Raw genomic sequence first — 24,143 nt, forward strand, 5'->3', positions numbered from 1 at the left:
TAACCAACCTTGATAGCATCTCGACACATTGGGGCAGATTCATTAAGGGTCGAATTTCGAAGTTAAAAATACTTCGAAATTCGACCCTCGAATTGAAATCCTTCGACTTCGAATATCGAAGTCTAAGGATTTAGCGCTAATCCTGCGATCGATCGAACGGTTAAATCCTTCGAATCGAATGATTCGAACGATTTTAATCCAACGATCGAAGGAAAATCCTTTGATCAAAAAAAGGTTAGCAAACCTATGGGAACCTTCCCCATAGGCTAACATTGACTTCGGTAGGTTTTACCTGCCGAAGTAGGGGGTCGTAGTTTTTTTTAAAGGGAAAGTACTTCGACTATCGAATGGTCGAATAGTCAAACGATTTTTACTTCGATTCGTTCGATTTCGTTCGAATTCGAACGAATTTAACCAATTCGATGGTCGAAGTACCCAAAAAATACTTCGAAATTCGAATTTTTTTCATTCGAATCCTTCACTCGAGCTTAGAGAATCGGCCCCATTGTGTACTTTTTCTTTTCCTTTCTCATTTATTTTCTGTACTTGAACTGATAGCTGACTTGTTTATCTGTTTGAGGTTAATTTTATCTGCAATTGTATTATTCATATTGGGATGTCACCTGCGTGTGAGAAATCATATCCCTATGTTGTCATAAATGTCATTGCATGACCATTTCTCTTTTCAAATATTGCAAATAAAACTGAAGTTTTAAAAAAAAATGTATTGCAAGCCACAGAGAAGTTGTTGTTCTGTGGCCACTAAAATATTCGAAAATGAAAATTTTTTACTTTACATTTACATTTGGTAAAGCACAGTTCTACAGTTTTCATAGACAGCAATTTTATATTGAACAAAGACTATAACAAATTATTTCATTTGTGTTTATTATCTTCCATCATTCACACAACTGTTACTATGCAGAGTGAATAATTCACATTCCCATGTTCCCTTATTGGTTTTGTAAATCACATACTATAATTCCAGTGAGGTTGGGATATCTATAGGGTTTGTGGTCTGTGTTCATACAATATACAGTTGGTATCTTTTGTTGTACTCTCTTAATACACTCGCTTGTTCTTTATATCATTTTGAATTCATCTGGATGTTTTATAGATCACAGCACATTTCAGTCACTGTTAAATAGCCAACCTCATTATAACTGCATATGTGCTTGTGAAGGGAAGAGGTGGCACTGATCAGTCATTCTGAGCAGTCAATATTTAGTCTATAGTTTCATTGGATGTGATCCATCACTATGGAAGATACTGTATGGTTGGTTTGTGACCCTTTGACATATATATGGAATCATCTGTACTATATCACTAGGTTATATAACCACGTTGCACATGATATGGCATGCTAAACAGACTTATTACTTACATGGGAGCAGATTTGCATCATGAGTATAATGCTGTGGACCTTCTCAGAATTATAATCTTTATTAAAACAGACTGTAAGGAGCTCCCCTAGCTGGCTATACTCACATCACTCAAAATTGTTCCAAGTGGTATCTTTGTGGGGTTCAGCCTTCTACAGCTTCTAAATAAATAAGTTCCACTGTATAGAGGTTAAACATATTGGCCTCTTTAATATAAAACCTCTTTGTGCAATATTCTGCAGCCTTAGTCTGTGCCGAAAGAGATAAGGATATTTTCTCTCATTTACAAATATATTCTAATTCTGGCAACTTTGCATTGAAGTTTTTAATCTAGGTTTGAATAAAACATGTTGCAGCGTAGAGTGGCTGAAGCAGGTTTCGAACATGAAAAGACTAAATGCTTTGACTTTTTAATCATTTGTTCTCATATTTTAACACTCACTGCACAATTAGCATTGTTAATGTGACAGGGGTTAATAAGAGCATCTACTCATTTAATTGGACTTATGAAGTGGTATGATGTTTAAATCACATTTCTCATAAACATTATTTTGTGCTAAGCCAAGCAAGAGAAGTTAAAAAAGTCACATATTCAGTTCTTATTTAGAACTAGCAATCTGTAAATTGAACTGTGAATTCTATTTGCATGCTCACAAAATTAACCTGTTCCATCTGTGTCTAGAGCTGTTTTCCCTTTCATAAAACTTGAAAAGCCGCCTCCCATCAGTGTGTCTATATTTTCATATGTTTCAGATTCCTACAAAAAAAGTTGCTTTTATCTCATGAATAATTTATGAGCAGAATTAAGAAATCTCTTTTCAACCTACACACACATAATGCTTTTCTTGCACCCACGTGCTGCATTCTTTAAAAAGTAGAGATGAAAAAAATGTTCAGTTGTCAATATTAGGGATGTAGCGAACTGTTCTGCGGCGAACTTGTTCGCGCGAACATCGGCTGTTCGCGTCCGCCGCAAGTTCGCGAACGTCGCGTGACGTTCGCCAATAGGCGTTCGCGTCAAAATCGTTCGACCATTCGACCATTCGATCGCTAAAATCGAACGATTTTCGTTCGATTCGAACGAAAATCGTTCGATCGAACGATTAAAAATCCTACGATCGTTCGAATCGAACGATTTTCGGATGTTCGAAGTTCGCGAACAGTTCGCGAACTGTTCGAATTTTTTGCCGGTGTTCGCGAACACATACTCAGCGGTTCGCTACATCCCTAGTCAATATATCCCAAATTAAAAAATGTGAGATCATCAAAATTTAAAGGCTAAAAGATTACATTTAAATCTGGAATAGCTATAGCTAACGATGCACAGGCCAACAAATAGTTGACCTGTGTCCAACCCCAACCCTCCTGGCCCCAATTTGTACTTGATCTGACCCGTCATGTCATCCTTACTTATATACTCTCTCCTGACCCGCCCATATCTAATGCCACTGGAGGTAGATAGGACAGGAGCAGGTATAAAAGGGACTGGCTCCCGAGCAAGAAAAAGGGACTGGCTCCCGAAACATGTCGTGAGTGAAAATACACCAATAAAAGGGTGTTGCAGACTAAAGTACTGCCTGTTCCTGGTCTGTTTCCTATACTTTCAAATTGAATGCTTATCACATGTTGGATGGTGTGTGTTGAAACAGCAGGTCTATACGTATCTGATTTCATTCGCTCATCTTGTTCTGAATAAAAATGAAAGCTAGAAAATGGCCTGAAAAGTAACGAAGATGATGCTGGGTCATGCTGATATCACAGGCGGCGAGGACCATGGTCTAGCCTTATAAAACACAACCACAGTGAAGATTATCACTTCCAATAATTACCATTTGGCAAGTAGGATGCCCTACCAATGATATTTTTTAATTTTGAGGGGGGATAATGTTAGTTATACATTTCTATGAGAGTAATTATGGGCAAATCTGTTTCTCATGTGCAAAATGGCAAAAATTCAACAGCCGCATTGAAGTCAATGGGCGTTTTTCAATGCAACAGTTTTTTGAACCACTCAACATTTTTTTTACTCTACATTAAAGTATATGAGTGTAAAAAGGAAAAATATTTTGTCTCATCCCTATATAGGAGGTAAACATTCCATGCAAAAATATGTCATTAACATTTCTTCTGGCAGAACTTCTGCTTGGGAGAATGTATTGTACATCTTACACCCATAAAAAAGATCCTGCATGAGGTGCACATCTTGGTATCAGGGGTACAAGGTAGCCCTGTCTTAAACACCTGCCATAGAAAAAGTTATAAGGACAGGGCCCCATTGTGGCATGAGTCTTTTGCTGCACCAAGGATTAGGGCATACAAGTGTCTCCTCTTTGCAGTCCCTCTTAAATAGAGCACTGCTAAACGTTTGAAATAAATTGCCACTATAAAGCACTAATAAAAGATGATGAAAAATCATAAACACTACTACCAACTTACAACTACATTTCCAAATGTAGCTGCCTTAAAATATAGTATTCAATAGGGAATGCATCTTATTTAAGGTATTAATATAATGTTTGCTGCAATGGAAGACATTTTCTACAGCAGTTTAGCCTTTCCTCTATAGACATACACATATAGTATAATGCTGTTATGTAGACTGAAGTGCAGTTATGCAAGAAATTACCCTGAAGTTACGTGACTGTAGGACTGTATGTCCCTTCTCCTTGGCACAGAACAATGAACAAATGTATTGACTAAGTATGTTAATCAGTTCTACTGATCAAATTATGCATGTTTCGGTCAAAGATTATTACATCTCCCATGTTGAGGCTTTGAATATTGATCTCTGTAATTTGGTAATTTACAGTACTATTTGTGATTCCCGGTTATCCTATGCAATCAATTCACAATGTTGTATGTTGAATGCATAAGTATTCAAATAAACACTCTATGCACCATGTACCCAGTCTTGCAGCATTGGTCTAACTGCATTACATGTATGCTTGTGCAAAAGTTATAATTTGAGAACCAAATGTCCATTGAACTACAGTGCATGTATGTTTCAGTTAAGTTCTACTAATTACAGCAACGAGTTTCTCACGAAATAACTTCTAACTATGTAGTTAAAAATCCAGTCATTTACCTTAGACTTTAGAAGACTCTCCTTCCTTTCAATGTTACTGTATATGCCAGTATAATGCTAGTGAGTCTGAGACAAAATGCTTTATAGGGAGAAGGTAAATTGAGGCAAGCAGAAAGATTTGGAGAATTTCTCCATTTTATTTATTTTTATTTAGCTTACAGAAATGATTGGTAGCAATATATTGTATCTCTCTCTCTCTCATTGTGCATACATACACTACATCAATGCCTTACTCTTCCTTGTTCATATCTAAAATAGCACCATGTACCCAGTTGGAGATTGCTAGGTAAAAACAAAGGAGAATTGTATGTAATACCTGCCTTGACCAGGCAGTAAGTATAGGTATTACAGTCCATGTTGCATTTATAAATTCACTGCTATAACTGGATGCACTGGATGAACTGGATTGTGTTAATGCACATCTGCAATATGTCCCACACAGGTGCTGCCCCAAGGTACAAGTTAGACCTTTTGTTCACAAGTATATAATGGACGCTAATCTCTGTCCCTTCAGCAACTGGTGCAAAATGTTGCTCCTAATTGAAAATGACAGTTATTATGGAATACAGTATATTTTGGAATACAAAACTTCTGAACACTATAAAAATGCTATTCTTTACCAAACATCATCATATTATAGGAAATGCTTTAATTTGGGGTTTCACTTAGTTAAATGCCAATTCTGGCTTACACTTTTTTAGTTAATTTAGCAAAATTATTTTTCTTGAGGATTTTAATATCAAGCAGCTTATTTATCCTAGTGCATGACAAATGACGTGTGGGAAAAAGTACTGCTTTTTTAGTGAGTTATTGTATTGTCTCTATAGTCTAGCCCATAACTCAAGTAAAACAATGTCAATGAGCAGTAAAAAGCATTACATTCATTTTCAGATTCTAACTTTGAATATTTAAGGCTATGCATTTCATTTTTAAAAGTAAAAACTAAATAAAATGCTGTATGGATGTGATACATATTTTCTGCTAATTTAGAAAAACATGAGCTTGTTTTAAGGATTCTATGTGCCATTAGTCTTTTGGCAATGAAAAAAAATACTGTACAGAAAATACTTTATATGACTATTCAATGCAAGAATATAAGACACAGATATTGTGAAATTTTAAATGTACAAGTATGGGACTTGTTATTCAGAATGCCCGAGACCTGAGGTGTTCCGGATAACCAATCTTTGGATTTGGATCTTTTTGATTATGGATCTTCATACCTTAAATCTACTAGAAGATCATATAAACATTGAATAAAACCAATAGGCTAGTTTTGCTTTCAATAAGGATTAATTAAATCTTAGTTTGGATCAAGTACAAGGTACAGTTTTATTATTACAGAGAAAAAGGAAATACTTTTTAAAAATTTGGACTATTTGTATAAAATTGAGTCTATGGGAGATGGCCTTTCCATTATTTGGAGCTTTATGGATATCTGATTTCTAGGTTACGGATCCCATACCTGTATATACACCAAATAAAGGATCAAAGTAGGCATTCACTTACCAGAGGGTTAAGAAAGGAGTTAAGAAAGTCAGTGGTGTCTTTTAATTACATTTCATTCCTTTTTAAACTATACAGCATGGCTTCTTATTTCCATTTTCTCATTATGCAAACAGTAATACTGTCTTGTTGATATATACAGTGCATGTATATCTAGAGCACATCTTTGCAATTCATAAAGGTGTGATTTTGCCTTGATTAAATGTTGTCTAGGCTAATGTTTTAAGCAAAAGAAGATAATTGTATGCTATATCTCACATGTAGTTTTTTTTATATAGAAAATGTATAGGAATTATGGTTACCCTTATTACACAATTTAGAGATATTATTTTCTTATATAGAAATATTGTAAGCCCTATTGTAAAATGTAAAGATAATCATAGTAAAGTTCCATGAACATATAAAGCCACTAGGTTTTTCTTAGGCCTGTTCGGGTCTTAACTGTCTGTTTGGTGTTTAGCCTTGTGAAACCTGAACAATAATTTGGCCAATAACTTAAAAACATCTGAATATTTAGATCTGAAACCTTTTTTAATTATTACAAAAAGTAAAATCAGTCTAAAACGCAAAATTGGCATTGCTATATTTCATAGCTTTTTGGATAGCTGGTTTCTTTAATAGATTCTTAATAGGTCCCATATGTTTAATTTGAGCATTAGGCTTACTCATCAGGTAGAATATAAACAGAGCTATGGTTGCCACTTGTCCAGTTTTGAACCAGTCATCTGATTCAAAACTTCCTGTGTGCTTTAAAACATTGAAAAAACTGGACAGAAATCCAGGCAGTTTCATCAAGTGATGCAATAACCCTGGTGTCATAACCAGATCCGTCAACCCCCCTTTTTTCGGAAGTTATACAATATTTGGTCCTTTCCCAGGTCTCCTGACATTCTACTACATTTCCTCAATATATAACGATTCTTCACAATTTTTCATGGTTCTCACTAAATTCCTTTTTGTGCACATGCACAGTAGCATACAGTGACAGTCATAGTGGAGCGTTTGCGCATGCTTGGCAGCACTCAGTGGTTTCAGGTAAGAGTTTGCATATGATGTCACTTTCAGTACAGCATGCCGTATGCCGTAATGTCACTGGCAAAATTTTTCTATGTGCCATTTGACTCCCCATGATTGTGCCTAACCTTGATGACCTGCCCATGCATCAAGGTAAGCATTTTTTCAATAGGCTTAGTTTTTGTTTTAGACTTTGAAGAGCACATCTGCAAATTTCCAATCATCTGTCAATCATCTGTCAATCATCTCACCTAAGTTCACACTCTTTATTATAAAAAGGCAGGAAAAAATTAAGATCCTATTGAAAAAATGCTTATACTTTTCAGTAAAGTAGTCAGTCTTGTGACACATTTGCTATGCGTTCAGAGTATATAGATGAGCTTCAATAACCATCCTGGATTTGGGGAAAGCAATGTCTGGCTACTTCCATCTCTGTTTATCAACTCCATTTTTGGACCATATCTGAATAACTGGGGAGAAATCAAAGGCCAAACACACCTTTTTACAGATTTCTGTGGTCACTCTACCACAATATACAGTATATATTTCAACTGCATGTTGATCACAAAGTTACAATTATGAAACAATTCAAGAGTTTTTTTATTCAAAATGTCCCATCCTTGCATGCTCCATATAAACAATTTTATCACTTAGCACAAGCACCTTTCTTTTTTAATTTATATTCATAACACTTGAGGAATGCTAATAGGTTTGCAAATTCAGAAAGATTGAATTCGAAACTGACCTTTCTGCATATCACAAAAGGTATTTTTAGAATTGTTATTAGTTTAGTGCTGCTAAAGCAGCTGAACATTAATAATCCTGCAGTGATTTGTGGTGGAACGAGGGACAAGCAGACTTCATATGTAACATCGATCAACATCATGGCTTCATAACATAGGAGTAGTGATAAGCAAAACTGCGAAACAATTTGAAAATGATAAATTTTCACAAATGCATTGAAGTCAATAGACCGTTTTGTTTTGCAAAAAAACAAATGCATTTATGTAAATGGTTGGGGGTTCTCTTGTATCTTTGCAAAATGTATTAAAAATGAATGGGTTATTTTCTGTGGCATTTTCTTGTTCAGTTTTTTTGTAGCGAAAAATGTTGTAGCTAAATTTTGCTACTTTTTGCCTGGGAAAAAATATCTCTAACCACATAGAAGTTGCTTATGGTACTACTGAGCACATCATAGGTTAGAGTACATGCAAAGTGTGGGGGGGGGTAGCATTTAGAGCTGTATACCTTGCAGTTATGCCCATTGGCAATGCTTACATATATACATTTTTGCTTTTTCTACTTTGCAAAGTGATGAAACAATGGGAAGGGAGAGCGAGCCAAGTATATTAAACAAAGGCTGCAGTGTTATGAAGTAAAATTTTAAATTTTAACTGGCCTTTCATGTTCATTCAGATATAGAAAACCCAAACTTTGTAGTGCTCCAATGTCCCTGATAACCTAAGTAGTAATAGGTCTAGGCAGCCAATAACTTGACATTGTAGCTATTAGCGTAATGGTAAGATCTACCGCTGATTATGTCCCATGGCTGAAATCTATTTTTTTTTCTTCCAGATAAGCTATGTATACCCAACAGCAGATAACAGTGAAACTATTTTCTTTTCATAGGATAATTTAAGTACTTCTACACAGAGGCTTGATTTTAAAACCCCTCAGTTATAGCTAAGAGGCAATAATTTCATTGGAAAAATACAAATGAAACAGATTTATTGCAGCAAAATTTTGATTTGTATTATTTGAAAATGTGTGTTCTTGTAAAGGTGTCATAGCTTGGTGCAGGATATTTTGCAATGCCACATTCTCCATCTGTATTTAAATAATGACTGTGTCAGGAAACCAGGGACATCTCTTATTAGATTCTGCACCTTTTCTTTGTTCTATTTTCTATTACACTTGTGTTATCAGTAACCAACAATACAGAGCCCGAGCTGTCTAAAACCCCTAACCTTTAACACAAAAGCTTAAAACCTTTGGGAAAACCCTGTTCAGCTAACCATGTTGCTCCTTTCCTTTATGAGGCATTCACAGGAATTAACTGTGGGTTAAGTATTAGAAAAAAATGTGTCAGGGTAAAAAGAAAGATCTGAAATTTGGGGCAACTGCCAAGTGTACAGACAATGTGTAATGCACGGACATGTTTTTTTTAAAATAATCCATACACACGGCATCAAAGAGTATAAGGTAATTATCCTAGACCTGTTTTTTTGTTGTATTTTCATTCAGCATCATAATGTACTTTGTTTTGCTTGTCACTGCTGAATAGAAATGATTTACAGTATTTGGCAGCAGCGATTCCTGCCACATCATATCACTCAGGAGAAGATGGGCAGAGAATGATTTGCCTCTTAAAAACCTTCAAGCCACTTGTGTGTAGCAAAGTCCCATGGGCCTGGGATATGGGGGGAGGCATCATTCTTGTCAGTAAGAGATGGTGTTTAAAGGATAAAATTGTGCATAGAAGAAATTGAATGATCCGATCCAGTACGCACTATAACCAAATTTTATAAAAACAGCCATGAATCGTGATCAAAAATTTGCATGAACCTTGTGAAGTTAATGCAGTTTTTCCCCCTATAACCGTGCCTTTTAACTACAAATGTAGTACAAAATAATAACAGCAGGTGAGCAAACTATCAATGGACCAGAATATCACAAGCAAAATGTGTATAAATATATTTTATATTGTGATTATCTTTTGGAAATTCTGTTTGGGAGTCTATGGAGGATTGCAAACGTTCTGTGTTTAAAAGTTACTTCCTAAATGACTATTCATTTTTCATTCTCCACCCATCCTGTAGCATGAACTTTGACCTCTTCTTGACTCTGGCCTTAAAATTCAGACCCACAAGAAAGAGAACATTTTTTGTAAAGAGGCAACAAATGTTCTTTCATGAGTTGGTCCTAAAATGTGCTACTGCAGCCATATTTAAGGGTAGGTTAAAGGGTTGGTGCTTGCTTTCTGCCTGTGCTAATTATTCTGGTCCTTCCCCCACTCACAATAATATAAGATCATGCCCTCTCTGCTAGGCCACTCAATTAAAGACCCTTTAATTATGTATAAAGACAATGATGTCCTCTCACCACTGAGTGTTATATGAATATCTGCATAAGCAGCACCTCAGTAGTTTACATTGTGAAATTGAAAGTAAAACGGATGATATTCTACACTGAAGTTTCTTATGTTCACTCATTAATACTCATTAATATGTCTCTGTGTTCTGGAAAACTTTATCTGTTTACACTTGATGATCTTCTCAATCCCCCTCACCCCCCACCAAAAAGACAACCTTTTATTCATGTTTCTATTTGATTCATAACTGGTTTGTAAGCCACTTATAGCACCCTGCAAGCACCCTACCATGTAGGCATTGCTTTAATCCAGGGGTCCCCAAGTTTTTTTTTTTACCCCTGAACCACATTCAAATGTAAAAACAACATAAGTATGCAAAGTTTTCTTGGGATACCAAATATTGGCTGCTATTGATTATTTGTTAGCCCCTATGTGGACTGGCAGCCTACAAAAGACTGAGTTTGGCATTCCACATGGTTTTTATGCAACCAAAGCACCTGGGAGCAACATCCAATGGATTGGCGAGCAACATGTTGCTTGTGAGCTACTGGTTGGGGACCACTGCTTTAATCTGTGCAGAAATAGTACATTTGTATTGCAATTATTGTTCATATACAGTAGCTTTAGAAAACCTATGTTTCCATGGATACAATTTTAGCTCTATTAGGTTGTTGGTAAGTAAGCATTCTGTAGTTGAATAATGATTGGTATTGGATGGCACCATTTTGTCTCCTCAATTGAATGTCACGTGATTGTGACTATTAAAGGTATCTCTTTGCCTCAAAGAACCAGGCCTGCTGTATTGCAGTAGTAAACCACAAACAGATGTACTACACTGTTGCTTTAACCTGAATGTTTAAATATTTTCCTAAAGCAGGAACCGAATATTGTGTGATCTCTCATTTTTTATGCTCATCAACAACATAACAAAACAAAAATTCATCCCTTGGCTTGCATAGGTAAAAACTGCATTAGTGATCACAAAATACTCTCAAATATACTCTTTAAATTGATGCTATCATAGGCATTGGTTAGCATGTGCTAATGAAAATCTAACCCTACTCAACAAAAAAAGCAGAACACAGGAGTATGATAATTCAGGCTCCTTTGATCAGAGTCTGTTTTTGTTATACTGCTGCTGCTAATATAGGTTTCCATATACAAATTTAATGTAAGATCATAGTGAAAAATATAAAATGGTCACACTAGAAAAGAATATGATTTGTTTTACTTTGGAAATGCCCATCAGGTTGATGGACATTTGGTGTAACTGGAGCTTATCTTCTGTCACTGTACATCTGCTGTAACATGCAGGCAATAAGGCAAGCTGAAAATAAAGACACATAGCCTAGAGCTGAGTGAATAATCTTGCTTTAAAAAAGATATGAGTATTTCTAACCTATTTTTATTAGGTATTACTGTATTAACAATGTTCAACTAATTCTGAAAAAATGTTCTTTAAAGTACACCTTTTATTATAAAGGGTCACTGTACCTTGATTTTTCTTTATCTGTTTGTATTTCTCTTAAATTAGAAAGCAGTTCTAAACTTTTAATTTTTCCCTTTTTTTTTCTTACACATCCTATTAAGCTTTTACTTACTTTTTGCAGTAGATTTATTGAAGATTAATTTACGTGTTTATCAACACTTTCCGGATGGTCAGAAAAGTGTCAATGAATTGCCACATATATCAAAGCAGATAGATGTGTCAAGTTGTTTGGAATGTATTCAACTGCTTTGAACAACTAAACACATTCATTTTCTATGGGTATTATTGCTCAGCACTGCTCAATCACACCACCTTCAAAACCCCCATCACTGAGAGATGTGCATCTCATTATGTGCATCTCATTATGTGCATCTCATTATGTGCATCTCATTATGTATGGTTTTATGCCCCCATGAAACCATACATAATGCCCCCATCATCAATATGTAACATGTATCGCTCTGCTGAAAACAGTAGCACTTGAGACTATTTAGATGACATTTCCTTATACAAAAAATACAATATAATGAAATGTACCTCAAATTAATATATTCACATATATTGTAAGAAATTACTCGTACTGTATGTCATCTGAAATGAATAATTTTAGCTTTTTGTCTTGTTGCTCATCTTTGGGAACCAGAGTTGGTGCTACCAACATAGGGCTAGAGGGCAATGGAAGGCTGATACCTTACTTTGGGGTATGCAAGAATTTGAAGTTCACCAACAGCTATGCCACATCTTACACATACTGACCTAATTAGTCAATCTATTGGTCATTAAAGCATACAATAACTTGTAAATGTGTGCACGTAATCATGATGTCATTTGTAGCTTAGGTCATTATTTGGCCAAGGGAACAGTTCAGATAAGGACTGTAGAGAAATACTTTCTGCCATACTTTAATAATGTACCTCTATACACACGGATTTATCTGAAAGCTTGTAGATTTTATTCTATTCTTTGCCCTCATACATGATTTAACTTAGATGTGAGTCATCACTGTCAGTATAATTAAAGAAATATGTGGGAATTCATACAGTTTTGTTAGTGTTCCCTATGAATCAGAATGGCAGGAAACTGTGACTGCCACCTCCACAAAAATGAGTATTCTACTAAGCCCACATACCTTTGTTAATATAATATATTCTATGCTTTCTTTGAGTTAATGATGTATTAAATACCACCCAGCATCTTCTACATCTGTCTGTTATTTACAAACCATTTCATATTGTCCACTCTGGTGTATCTAAGGCATGGCAAACATATTATCCTTCAGTTTAAGTATATGAAATGGCTGAAAATAGATATGCTTTTCAACATTTAGGGGCAGATTTATCAAGGGTCGAAGTGAAAATTAGGATTTTTGAGGTTTTTTTTATGGCCAAAACTGTCAAATTTGACTAGGGAATTGTTAACATTTATAAAAATTTGATTTTCAAAATGTATCATACACTGGCCCTTTAAGAACTCAAATTCGACTATTCACCACCTTAAACTTGTAGAATCGCTGTTTTAGCCTGTAGGGGACTTCCTGGGATCAATTCGGAGTTGTTTGCTGCCTTCCTGAAAATCAAGGAAATTTGCTATTTCCTGCAAATTTCGTGAAATTGCGAAAATTTCATCAAACAGCGCCAGCGTCTCATTTTTGGACGCCGGCACACATTCGCCGGAGAAAATGTGCCGATGTCAAAAAAAAACCCCAGACGCCGGCAACCATTTTTTTTACGCTGGCGAATTTTCGCGGCAGTTTAGTGAATTTATTTGCCAGCGGTGAATCGGGGGAATTTGCAGCAAATTCGCGCCTGGCGAATAAATTTGTCCATCACTAGTTATTATCCTTATTTGGTTGATAAACTGTTATCCTTCTCATTTAATTGCATAGATCAATTGGAGCTTTACTAACCACTCCCACTTGTAGACTTTTTTCAAAAATATATTTAACTGGGTTAAAATGATCCATGTAAGGATAGAAAAGACTCAATTATATGTTTTATCAAGTCATTGTTGTGTTATGCAAATGTTTAACTTAAAATAAGAATAGTGGATCCTCAATAGTTCTGCTGCTAATATAGGATTGAGTTTAGAAATTTAATTATTTTATTCAAGAAAGTATCTTCCATGGTAGACCCCTTATTTCAGTTTGAATTTTGATATTTCTCATACTCAATTCATTTTATCATTGATAAATTTCCCCAAGCTGAATTTTGAATTCATTTGATTTTTAGGGAGTTTAAAAATGCTCACATGAATTTGAAATTCAACCTTTGATAAATGTGCCTTAAGCAAAGATATGCACCTCTAAACTAGTAGATTGAGAAAGTAAAAATAGTGTTGTCCATCCTCGTGGAAAACATTGCATTACATACAGTATAATGCTTAACACAACTTTCTGCAGAGCTATTTCTATATCTTTGTTCAGTTACAATTTTTGCTACATATAAGCCTGTAAAAAAATAGTTTTAAGTTGTTTAATGTGTAACAGTGCTTCAGTTTCAATTGATTGGAATAGATAGAAATAAAAAGTACCAAGAAATACTGTTAATGCCATCATAAAGGCTACTGTTGTAGGTCTAATGGCATTCAGTTCTGTGGACAAATATTTGTGTGAGACTGAGGCTTTCAGTATCACTTGGATAATATTGGAAAATTAAAATGCAAAATACTTGCTAGAAAGGTCATTCTCTATTTCTTCTGAAGTCTTGGGTGGGCCAGAGACTTTGGTGTTCCTATGGCCTGATTCATTTGAAACATGTCAGCCATATCCATTGTGAGATGATATTTACATGGTCTAACTGCATAATGCAGATACATCCAGTAGGGAGCTGAAGCTTGGTTTTTGTCCAACAGGCACAGTTGGACAGACAATTACTTCCTGATGAACATCTTTGCTGCTGAGTGGATGAAAAACTCTTATCAACTGCAGTTTTATATCCTTATAAAATGTATTTTACTTTTTCAGAATGAAATAACACTAAGGCCGCATTTTGATGCAGGTGGATAAGGTCTCCATCTGCCAGATCACAATCTCTTAGACCTGTGAATGAGGCCTAAAAGAGGAAAACTCCTCTACAGCAAGACATTTGCTGAAAAGTTCAAGGCAATTATATTCACTTATGAAATATTTGGTTTCCAAAATTTGAAAATAGATATTCGGATACAATTTTATCACATAACCAGAGAGGGGTCTTGTATTACTGCTCGAATCCTGGGAAGGCCTGCTAGCCTTATAGTTATTCCTAGTTCACTTAACATTGCAGGTGCTCTGTATTCCTTTCAGTTCTTGCAGAACACTAGGAATACCTATGTAATAGTGCACATAATCAGCTTTGTGGCATTATCCATATTTTGATTAAATTGTGACATGTTCGCTTGAATGAATCAATAAACTTAACATATATCACTGTTCTAAATGGTTCATTCCAGTCAGGAGTGATATAATGGACAACAACTATTGGTTGCCAATGTCAGTGTATTAGCAGTTATATATTTGTTTTTAAATCCAATATCTAAAAGTTACTCTGCATGATTTTATGTTTTTAACATGTGTGCAATAAAAAATTATAGATATCGATCAATACCTGTAGGATACATCCCTTTTAATTAAGTTAATGGCTTCTTTTTCTAATCATTAATCATCATGATGAAAATGTCCTTTATTAAAAACTAAATATTTGAAAAAAGCATTACCTTAAATAGCTTGGAGTGGTTTTTTGGCCACTGTAACTCAACGTAAACCTGATTGCCACTGCATTTTCTAACATGCTATATTATTGAAGAGTTAGAGAGGGCTAAGAGTGAGCTAAATGTCAAAGCATTTATCCTTTCAGAATGGATGGATGGTTTTTAGAGAGATGTGAACCTCAACAGCAGACAAGCCATAACTACATATAATGTATACCAATATGCAGATATTTATACATGGAAACCAGCCCTGAACTAAGCAAACCGTTGGACCTGTTTGATCCTTTTGTAAAATGTTGGGGTCCTTAATAGCAGAAGAGTTGAAATGTGCAAAATAATATTAGAATGCTTTAAGCTCTCTCGGTATTAAAGGATTAGCTGGAAACTCAGTGTGTTGCCATATTATTCATTGGAAATATGGGATCTTTTGTTAGGCTCTCTGGCGTTGTGCACTGATGGAGTTGTAGTAAAATGGCTATGCGTGGGTGAGACTTCTCTTTATATACAGCATTTCTTGGCTTGCAAGCTTCTGCACTATTAATGTGCAGATAAGGTCCAACAGCATATTCTACTGCTTATTATTAGTGAAAACCAAATATACTGGGCATTTCTTGACAAGCCCTTGTATACCATAGAAACACAAGGCATCAGGTTTGCATCACGTTGCACTTTATAGGCAGGTATTAAAAATCAGAGCTGGGAGAAAACAAAGTCCTAAGCTTTCAGTCAAGTATTTATTGCAAGAAAATAGCAGTAACCTGGTAATAGTTTTTACTCATCGTCGATACAAGTTTTGTTCTGATGTACTGACCGGCTTAATATTTACACTTGAGTATACACAGGGAATTACCCTTTGGTGTCCAAGAATAATATGGGGATTGCTTTTCAAGCAAATTCTATTTCCAGGCTAGCTGCTTTTCCCAAAGGGGTTGTGACTTAGGCCTTTTGTGTTCTCTGGTTAACTGCTTAAGTGCTAAAGCAAATCATGATCATTTTGCACTGGCACAGAAAGTACAGAAAAATGAATTGCAAAAAGCTGAAATAGAAAACACGAGAATTGCTCTCAAAGCTTTTTCTATTGTGAACCTAATAATTGCCTAAGGAGATTAGGACTCCCCTAGTTAATGCAAATCCTTTTTTTTTTTTTTTGAAATCCAGCATGCGTCAGTTTTCTCTGCCTTAGCAAACAGGCATCCACTGTGTCTTTGTACTGGCAAGAGGATATGTTTTAAGGGAAGTCACCACAATCCTTAACATGTAGCCTGGCAGAATTCCAGCAACTGTTTTTGTAATATGCTCATTCAGTCTCAGGGATTTGTGCCTTTGCATCCGTGCATACACTGAATAGCTAAACACATCTTGGAGATTTGTTTTATTTTCAGTGGACATAGAATATCCGTTTCATTTTATCATCAGGCAGAAAGCATAACAGGTTTTCCTTCATCATGATGTTGGAGCTCACACAGTTATTTGAGCAGCAACACGGTGTTCGCGTTAATATATAGGCATTTCTTGACATGGAATTAATACCAATGCAGGATTTTAACTTGCCACACATGTAGAGGGCTGAAACATGCAGTGTATAGAAAGAAACCAATGAAACTTACCCCCCAAATGGCTACGATTCCATAAGGGCTTCCATTAATTCCTTAGTCGTGGCTACAACATGCTCGCATCAGAACCAAGAGGTAAATGGGGATTTCTAGTTTCTCTATACTTATGTATACATCCTACGACATGAACAGAGCTGCTCACTGCTTTCCTTTATGTCTGCCAGTGCTTTGTTTCTCCACGGCTGACAATCCAGTACAGAGATGCTGCTTGTGTTGCTCGCTCCTCTTCTCCTCCTTTCTATGTGATGTTGGTGGTTAGTGCTGCATCATTCACCCGATCACTTGTCACACTGACATGGTGCTGCCTGCTCTGCGATCATTAATAACTGAACACCCTCCACTCCCCAGAGAGGAGCCAATAGCTTTAGAGTGCCAAGATACAATACTCACAGCTGCTCTAGTCTGGTTGGCTGAAACAACATGCCTATTATATGACATTGCCTCTTACTGTAGGTGCAAATAAATGAAAGCAGCATTTCTCTCCTTCACTATAATAATTTTGTTACCTTCATGGGACTTTTAGGAAGATAGGACACAGTGAAAAAGCCTCCAATAAAAAATAATATTATTGATAAATCATTATGGTTACCTTTTGCCCTGCTCCAAAAAAATCAATTCAATTGCTGCATGGAGTTGAAGAAAAAAAATCACTGCCTTGAATTTTATATGATATCATTCATATGTCTTTATGATATCAATATTTTCTGGAACATTTTCTTGAAGAAATAAAAACAGTTGTTGAGAAACAGATAAGTCTGTTACAGATTTTTTTTTAAATATAATTTTTTGCATGTGAAAATTCGACCTATTTTTATAAACTGCATTCAATTTAAAATTTTATATGAAAAATATTACGTTTTCATTTTGAAAATCTCCAGAATGATAGCAATAAAATGTATATAACATATGAAAGATTGCCAAAGCTGCATATATATATATATATATGTTTATAGATAAATAGAAAAAGTATTGCTAAAAATACATTTTATTGGCACAGTTTGCCAATACTTATTATTTTGCCAATACTTATTATTAAAAAAGCAACTGATATTGCAGCAAAATTAACTTAGACAGCAGTCAATGCAGTGCCATTATAGAGAATGTGAGTACAGGTATAGGATCCCTTATCCGGAAACCCGATATCCAGAAAGCTCCGAATTACGGAATGGCTGTCTCCCATAGACTCCATTTTATCCAAATAATCCAAATTTTTAAAAAACGATTTCCTTTTTCTCTGTAATAATAAAACAGTAGCTTCTAAAACATGATCCCAACTAAGATATAATTAATCCTTATTGGAAGCAAAACCAGTCTATTGGGTTTATTTAATGTTTAAATGAATTTCTTGTAGACATAAGGCATGAAGACCCAAATTACAGAAAGATCCGTTATCCGGAAAACCCCAGGTCCCGAGCATTCTGGATAACAGGTCCCATACCTGTACCATCATAGGCCCATGCTTTCTCTACCCTCTGTACCACCATTGATATGGTATGGATGTATCAGTGAGTAGGTAACCTTCTTTATACAACAAGGTTATATTAAGGTTTTTAGCTTCTTGTTGTAGTGTAGTAGTCTTTTTGTGATGCTTTTTTTTAAAAAAAAAAAAAAATTCAAATACAACATGACTCATTGGATAAACTATATGGGATATGTGAGCATGGAAAAAATATATATACATTTTTTTTTTATTTATATCATTCAATATATAATATTTGCAAGGCCAACCAATGTGGCCTGTGGCTTCAGCCATGTAGTTAATTCTGGTGAAATTCAGGTAGAAGATACAAGGCTTTGGCCATCTCATTTGTATTTGCTGTAGCCTTTCTACTGTCTTTAAGCTTTTGACACAGCCAGAACTAACCTACATGTATGCTCTATTATCAAATCTGCACTGGGATCCAAAATAGGACTATATACACAAAGGACCAAGCAGCCCCCCACCAGTCCTCTAAATAGTAACTGTCTATGACATCTTAAATAAGACCCTCTGGCATTTGCCAGAATCCACAGATATCCAGCCTGGCACTGTCTAATTTTTGTACTTAAACTCGCTAATATTAAGAGGTTTGTCTGTGGACTGTGGTGCTTGCACAAATTTCTTGGTTAAAAAGAAAGTGTTGGACTGTTGATGATAAAAGACATTTTTTTTTTTTGTCCTAGGAATTATTTGATAAATGATGTCTTTATATGAAATAATTTACATTTCTACCAGCATTGTAAGGAAGTGCTTTGGTGCTTTAGCATAACATATGACAGAAAAGCAATGTGTGATATTGATTAGTCTCTGTTAAAAAGCCTTTTTTGTCACCTTCAGTTACTTGAAGTACAGAATACTGTATGTGTGAATATATGCTGTAATAGTGACAGTTTAAAAAAAAACAAAAAAAACTTTATTTTATTCTTCATTATTGTGCCCTCAGGTTTAAGTGGCCACACTTGAAACTGATTTAAAAAATCTTTCCAAGGACAAGAGTGGGTTTTTTATATTAGTGTAAATATTACTTTTACTTTACAAGTGATTGTGTGGCTAAACGTGAAGTGAGTGGAATGACAAAGAGGCCTATATTAGTTCAATAGAGTATGTCCCTTGTTAATTAACTTCAGGGTTGACTAACTTAAATATTCCTGTAGAATAATACTTACTAGGGGAGCATTTATGATACCATACAGTAGTTTCATGGTTTCTCTATAAATGCAGGCTGGGAAACAGCCCCTTTGCTCACACAATCTTCTCATCTGTGTCTGCACCTGGCCAACGAAATGGCTCTAGGTGCAAACACATGGGGGCAAATTCACTAAAGATGAATTTTCACTAGCTAAGGCTCTGCCACAATTTGCGCCACTTCGCCAGGCGTAAATTTGTTACTATTACGCTTATTCACTAAAACGTGAAGTTGCGTCTTGGCAGCCGAATGCTGTCGAACTTTCACTAGAATTAATTTGTCAGTGCGAGCATTTCATAGCAAACTTTCACCAACCTTTATTTCTGCCTAGCAAAACCTTTATTAGTACTTACTCTTTATTAGTACTCCTAGAATGAAGTTTCATCTTCTCCCCTACCTCCTTTCGTTTGCTGTTCCAATACCACCTCTATCCTAGATTCTGCCCTGCCCTTCACTCTTCATATCCAGTCACTTATCAAATCATGTCACTTTCACCTAAGGAACATATCGAAAATATGATAATTTATCACACAAGATACCACCAAAACAATTTACTTTCTCATATCATGTCTAGACTATTATAACTTTCTATTAATTGGCCTACCCCACCAGACACTGTCACCTCTCCTGTCTATAATGAGTACTACTGCTGGGCTTATACACATCAGCAACTGCTTCTCCTCTGCCATGCCACTCTGCCAATCCCTGCACTGGCTTCCTCTACCTTTCAGAATAAAATTCCAACTCATGACCCTCACATTCAAAGTAGTTAATAATTCTACCCTTACCCTACATCTCTGAACTCATCTCAAGATACTCACCCAACTGCTTATTATGCTTCTCTACTGACCTGCTCCATAACTCTTCTCTTATTACCTCCTCTCTTGCTCACATTCAAGACTTTGCAAGGTCACTAAGCGGCATGCTTTTGTGCCCCTTATTACTCTTGAACTTTTCCCTGGGGTTTTGTTTGTGTTTTTTCCTCAGTTTGGCAATTTAGGGCTTCTGACATGTATTATTGCTGTTTGTCTCAAATCTTGACTCCTTTTCTAGACCTATACTTTTTATTGTCTACTCTGACTGTAAAAATACTTCATCATCCACAACTCATTCAAAGGGGCTAACAACTATGTGCATAGAAAGCGTGGTGGGTTTTTGCATTGATCACTACTATTAGAAGACTAAACCAAAAGACAGCATTTGTTGTTGTAGGTCAAATGCAAATTTTGATGCTCTAGGATGGTTCATTTTGAAAGGTTCAAATTGAAATAATTAGGGCTTATTTTCTATTGTACAAAAGTGAAGTGGTAGATACCTGCAACAACAAAGCACAGAAATGATTTTATTCTTTTATCTGATCATAGCGAAAAGCTCAATGATTGTTATAGGTTACTGCATTTGTGTAGAGTTGCACCTGTACAATGTTCAATCTAATATTGGTCTAAGCATTGAGGCTTTCTTTAACCCTAAAGTTGTATTTTTTGAAAGACTGCTCAAATGTGTTACTACTCTGGCCATAGTTACTAGGCTGTGCTGTTCCTCTGTGATTTAAGACAATCAGGCAGTAACACCCAGTTGTAAATATTAATGAGTGATTAAGAATACAAATATAAACTGGTGAGTCCAACCTGATCACTGTTTGATTTTCATTTAGCAATACAGTTTTTAAAATAGGCTTGCAATCTGGAATGAACAAAATTTCTTTATATAAAGCACCTTTTTCTTTTTTGCCTTTTAAAGTCAGGATATGTAGGTACCTGTATATGGTGGCATAAAGTAAGTTTAATTTTTAGAATTCATGGGGGACTTTGTGTAAACGCGCCATGTGTTAAATTATTTAAGTAAGTATTAAACCAGCTGGTCTCTTTCGTGATGAAGTAAGTTCAAGCAGTGCTAGACAAAAATGCTCTATGCAGTTGAAATGCCAAACTCAAGAGTGTGTAAAAGAAAAACATACTTCAGTTTCCCTTAAATAAAACAAGAAAAAAGAAGAGCAGCATAACTTTACATTCTGAAGTAATGCCAGTCTACAGTATTTGCTGCAGAATACCAGCACAGTATAAATGAAGAATAATAATTGTTTTTAGTAGACTGGTGCATACATTGAAGTCCATTTTTTTTTATTGTACTTTCAAAGGGGAAAACGACCATTTTTTCATAGAAAAAAACCCTCAAATTTTTCGTGATATATTAAACCCTGATGGTGTTAAATATCCAAATAAAAAGTATTCCAATTCAGACCTGCTGAGTTCCTGTAAAAGTCAATGAGGCAGATTTACTAAAGAGTGAAGTGACTGATTCGCCAGCGTTACCGCCCGCAGGGACTTTGCTGATTTACTAACATTGCTAGTGAAGGAGATAGACCTAGCAGTGATTTGCACTCTATTGCCAGGTGACTTTTCGCTCTGGCAAATGGACGTTACTCTGCAAATTCACTAAAATTCAGCTTTATTTTTTAATCGACTTTATTAAGGTTCCCTGGACATGTCTAGTTATCAGTGTCAATGTAATGTATTAGATGCAACATGTAACAGAAAGAGATCCATTCAACTTTAAATTTCCCGCTGCATGCAAATTAGCCTGATCGCAAAATCTATAACGAATTTGCGCTAGGCAGAATTGAACGCTAGTGCATCTTCACTTTGATTTACTCGCATTGTCGAAGTAACGTTAGCAAAAATTCGCCAATGTCCATCGGCCGGGACAAAACTTTGCATTCCAGTAAATTAGCATTGTCCCAGCAAATTTTCAACTGACGAAGTGTTGCGATGGGTATGAAACTCACTGGCAAATTTTCGCAGCTTAGTAAATTTACCCCAATGGCAGATGTCCTGAAGATAGCCTGCTTTGGACTGGGTTTCTGGAAATGTTGCAGCATTCAGGCATCACATCCAAAAAAGTTGGAGTATTCAGGCATCAAATCCGAAAAAGTTGCGGTACTTGGGGGTCAAATCCAAAAAAGTTGCAGAATTCAGATTTTTCATGATTCTATCAAGTTTTTCCCCCACACAAGAAATTTTCAGGAATACATCAGTGCAGATTTGGTAGGAGTAGTTTTCAGAAAATTGTGAGAACTTTTCTGTTCAGCTTTTATCTTGATATATTATTGCTTTCAGCAAACCAGCATTTGCCAAAGATCATTTGCAGTCCTCTGCATACATACGTCACAATAAAGATATGTGATGTATGTATGTGTGCCTCTATCCATATATACCCATTTTTCCAAAGTATCAGATCCCAGTGGTCCCCAAGTTAGGCTCATTTCTTATGTCTTGCAGCAGTTGGGGAAACCATTAGTCTATGGCAGGTGTTCGAATAGTCGTCAAGTAGAGCGATTATGTTTCCAAATAAATATAAAATCACTGAAAATCCAGTGTATCATGGGCAGTTGGCTAGAATTATAATTTGAAAATTACTAAATAATTATTTGGGTGTGGGGCTTCTGATAAGAATTGGACTCCAATTTACAGGGTAGTTTTTGACTGTTGTTCTGCCCAAGCCGGCAAACCTAGCCACAGTAATGCCAGCGAGGGACTAGTCACTAGTTGTTTTCATTGCAAGTGAACTTTTTGTTGCCTTTAGGTAATAAGGCGTTCGCATCTTACATCATGGCAGAAATACCCTTGCTAGTTTAATTATCTTTTGCCTTGCCTTTAAACCAACCCTGCATGTAGTCAATCAAACACATGGCACAGAAACAAATGGATTCTGTATAAACATTAGCCCCTAAACACACACACAATTGAAGTTTCTTTTTAATAGCAGCAAAAATATTGTTGAAACAGTTATATAACAGTTCAGCATATGACTCTATACTATATAAGTAAACTGCCCCCACACATTTAGAAACTGCAGTCCACAAATCCACCTTCTCTTCACTTGTGTTACTCTCCCTACACAACTGGAAAAACCATTAGTTTATTTGAATAATTATAATCCTGTCAGTCTATTTCAATTATATAGAGAATATATTTGTACAATTGCATTGCCTCCCTCTAGTGGATCAGTAAAAAAAAAAGAATACATTTTGTATTTAAGTACTTATCTTTCAGTAGGAGAGGCAGTTATTCATTACCAACTCATTTAGTAACTAGTAGTTTAACAGTAGGTTATCTGAAGGTTTACTGCCAGCAACTGTACAGTTATTAAGTACATGTCTTAACACCTTTTTATCATTATGTTTGTTATAAATCTTCAAATAATGGGTTTGCTAAATGAAAAATGAACCTTTATCCGTGCCCTTAAGTAGTGTATCCACAGGGCAATACAAGAAGCACAATGAGGGTGTTTATGATTCATTTATTAAAATGAACAGCAACAATGTTGCAAGTATGTCACTGTTAATTAAAATACTTTTTTTTTCCGTTCCATTTCCTGGAAGAATTTCTTGTTTTGGAATTTAGTAATGGCTACCCACTCTCAGGAATTCTAGATAAATGAGTAACAGGGGTTATTGATCTTACAATTATTTATTGACCTTTAAAGTATGGTGTATGTGATAAAAATCTATACAAGCTAGATGTAGAAATGATGCTGGGAAACAATATCTTTGGAAAACAATGCTTTTATGGGTGGGGGAAACACTTTAACATCTGACGTGCTTAGTTCTGATC

General features: G+C 35.6%; 1 protein-coding gene across 3 annotated transcripts in view; it reads right to left on the reverse strand.

Annotated features, from left to right (window-relative positions):
- lrrn3.S (leucine rich repeat neuronal 3 S homeolog) overlaps positions 1-24,143 on the reverse strand; it is a 135,442-nt gene that overhangs the window by 21,835 nt on the left and 89,464 nt on the right. The window contains exon 1 of one of the 3 annotated variants that reach the window (XM_018255893.2): positions 16,859-17,208. The exons of the other annotated variants lie outside the window; for them this stretch is intronic. The gene's annotated coding sequence lies outside the window, so the exon portion shown is untranslated. Of the gene's footprint in view, positions 1-16,858; positions 17,209-24,143 lie in introns of those variants that run through there. 3 annotated transcript variants of the gene reach the window in all.

Source organism: Xenopus laevis, chromosome 3S (assembly GCF_017654675.1).
Source record: "Xenopus laevis strain J_2021 chromosome 3S, Xenopus_laevis_v10.1, whole genome shotgun sequence".
Lineage (NCBI taxonomy): Eukaryota > Metazoa > Chordata > Amphibia > Anura > Pipidae > Xenopus > Xenopus laevis.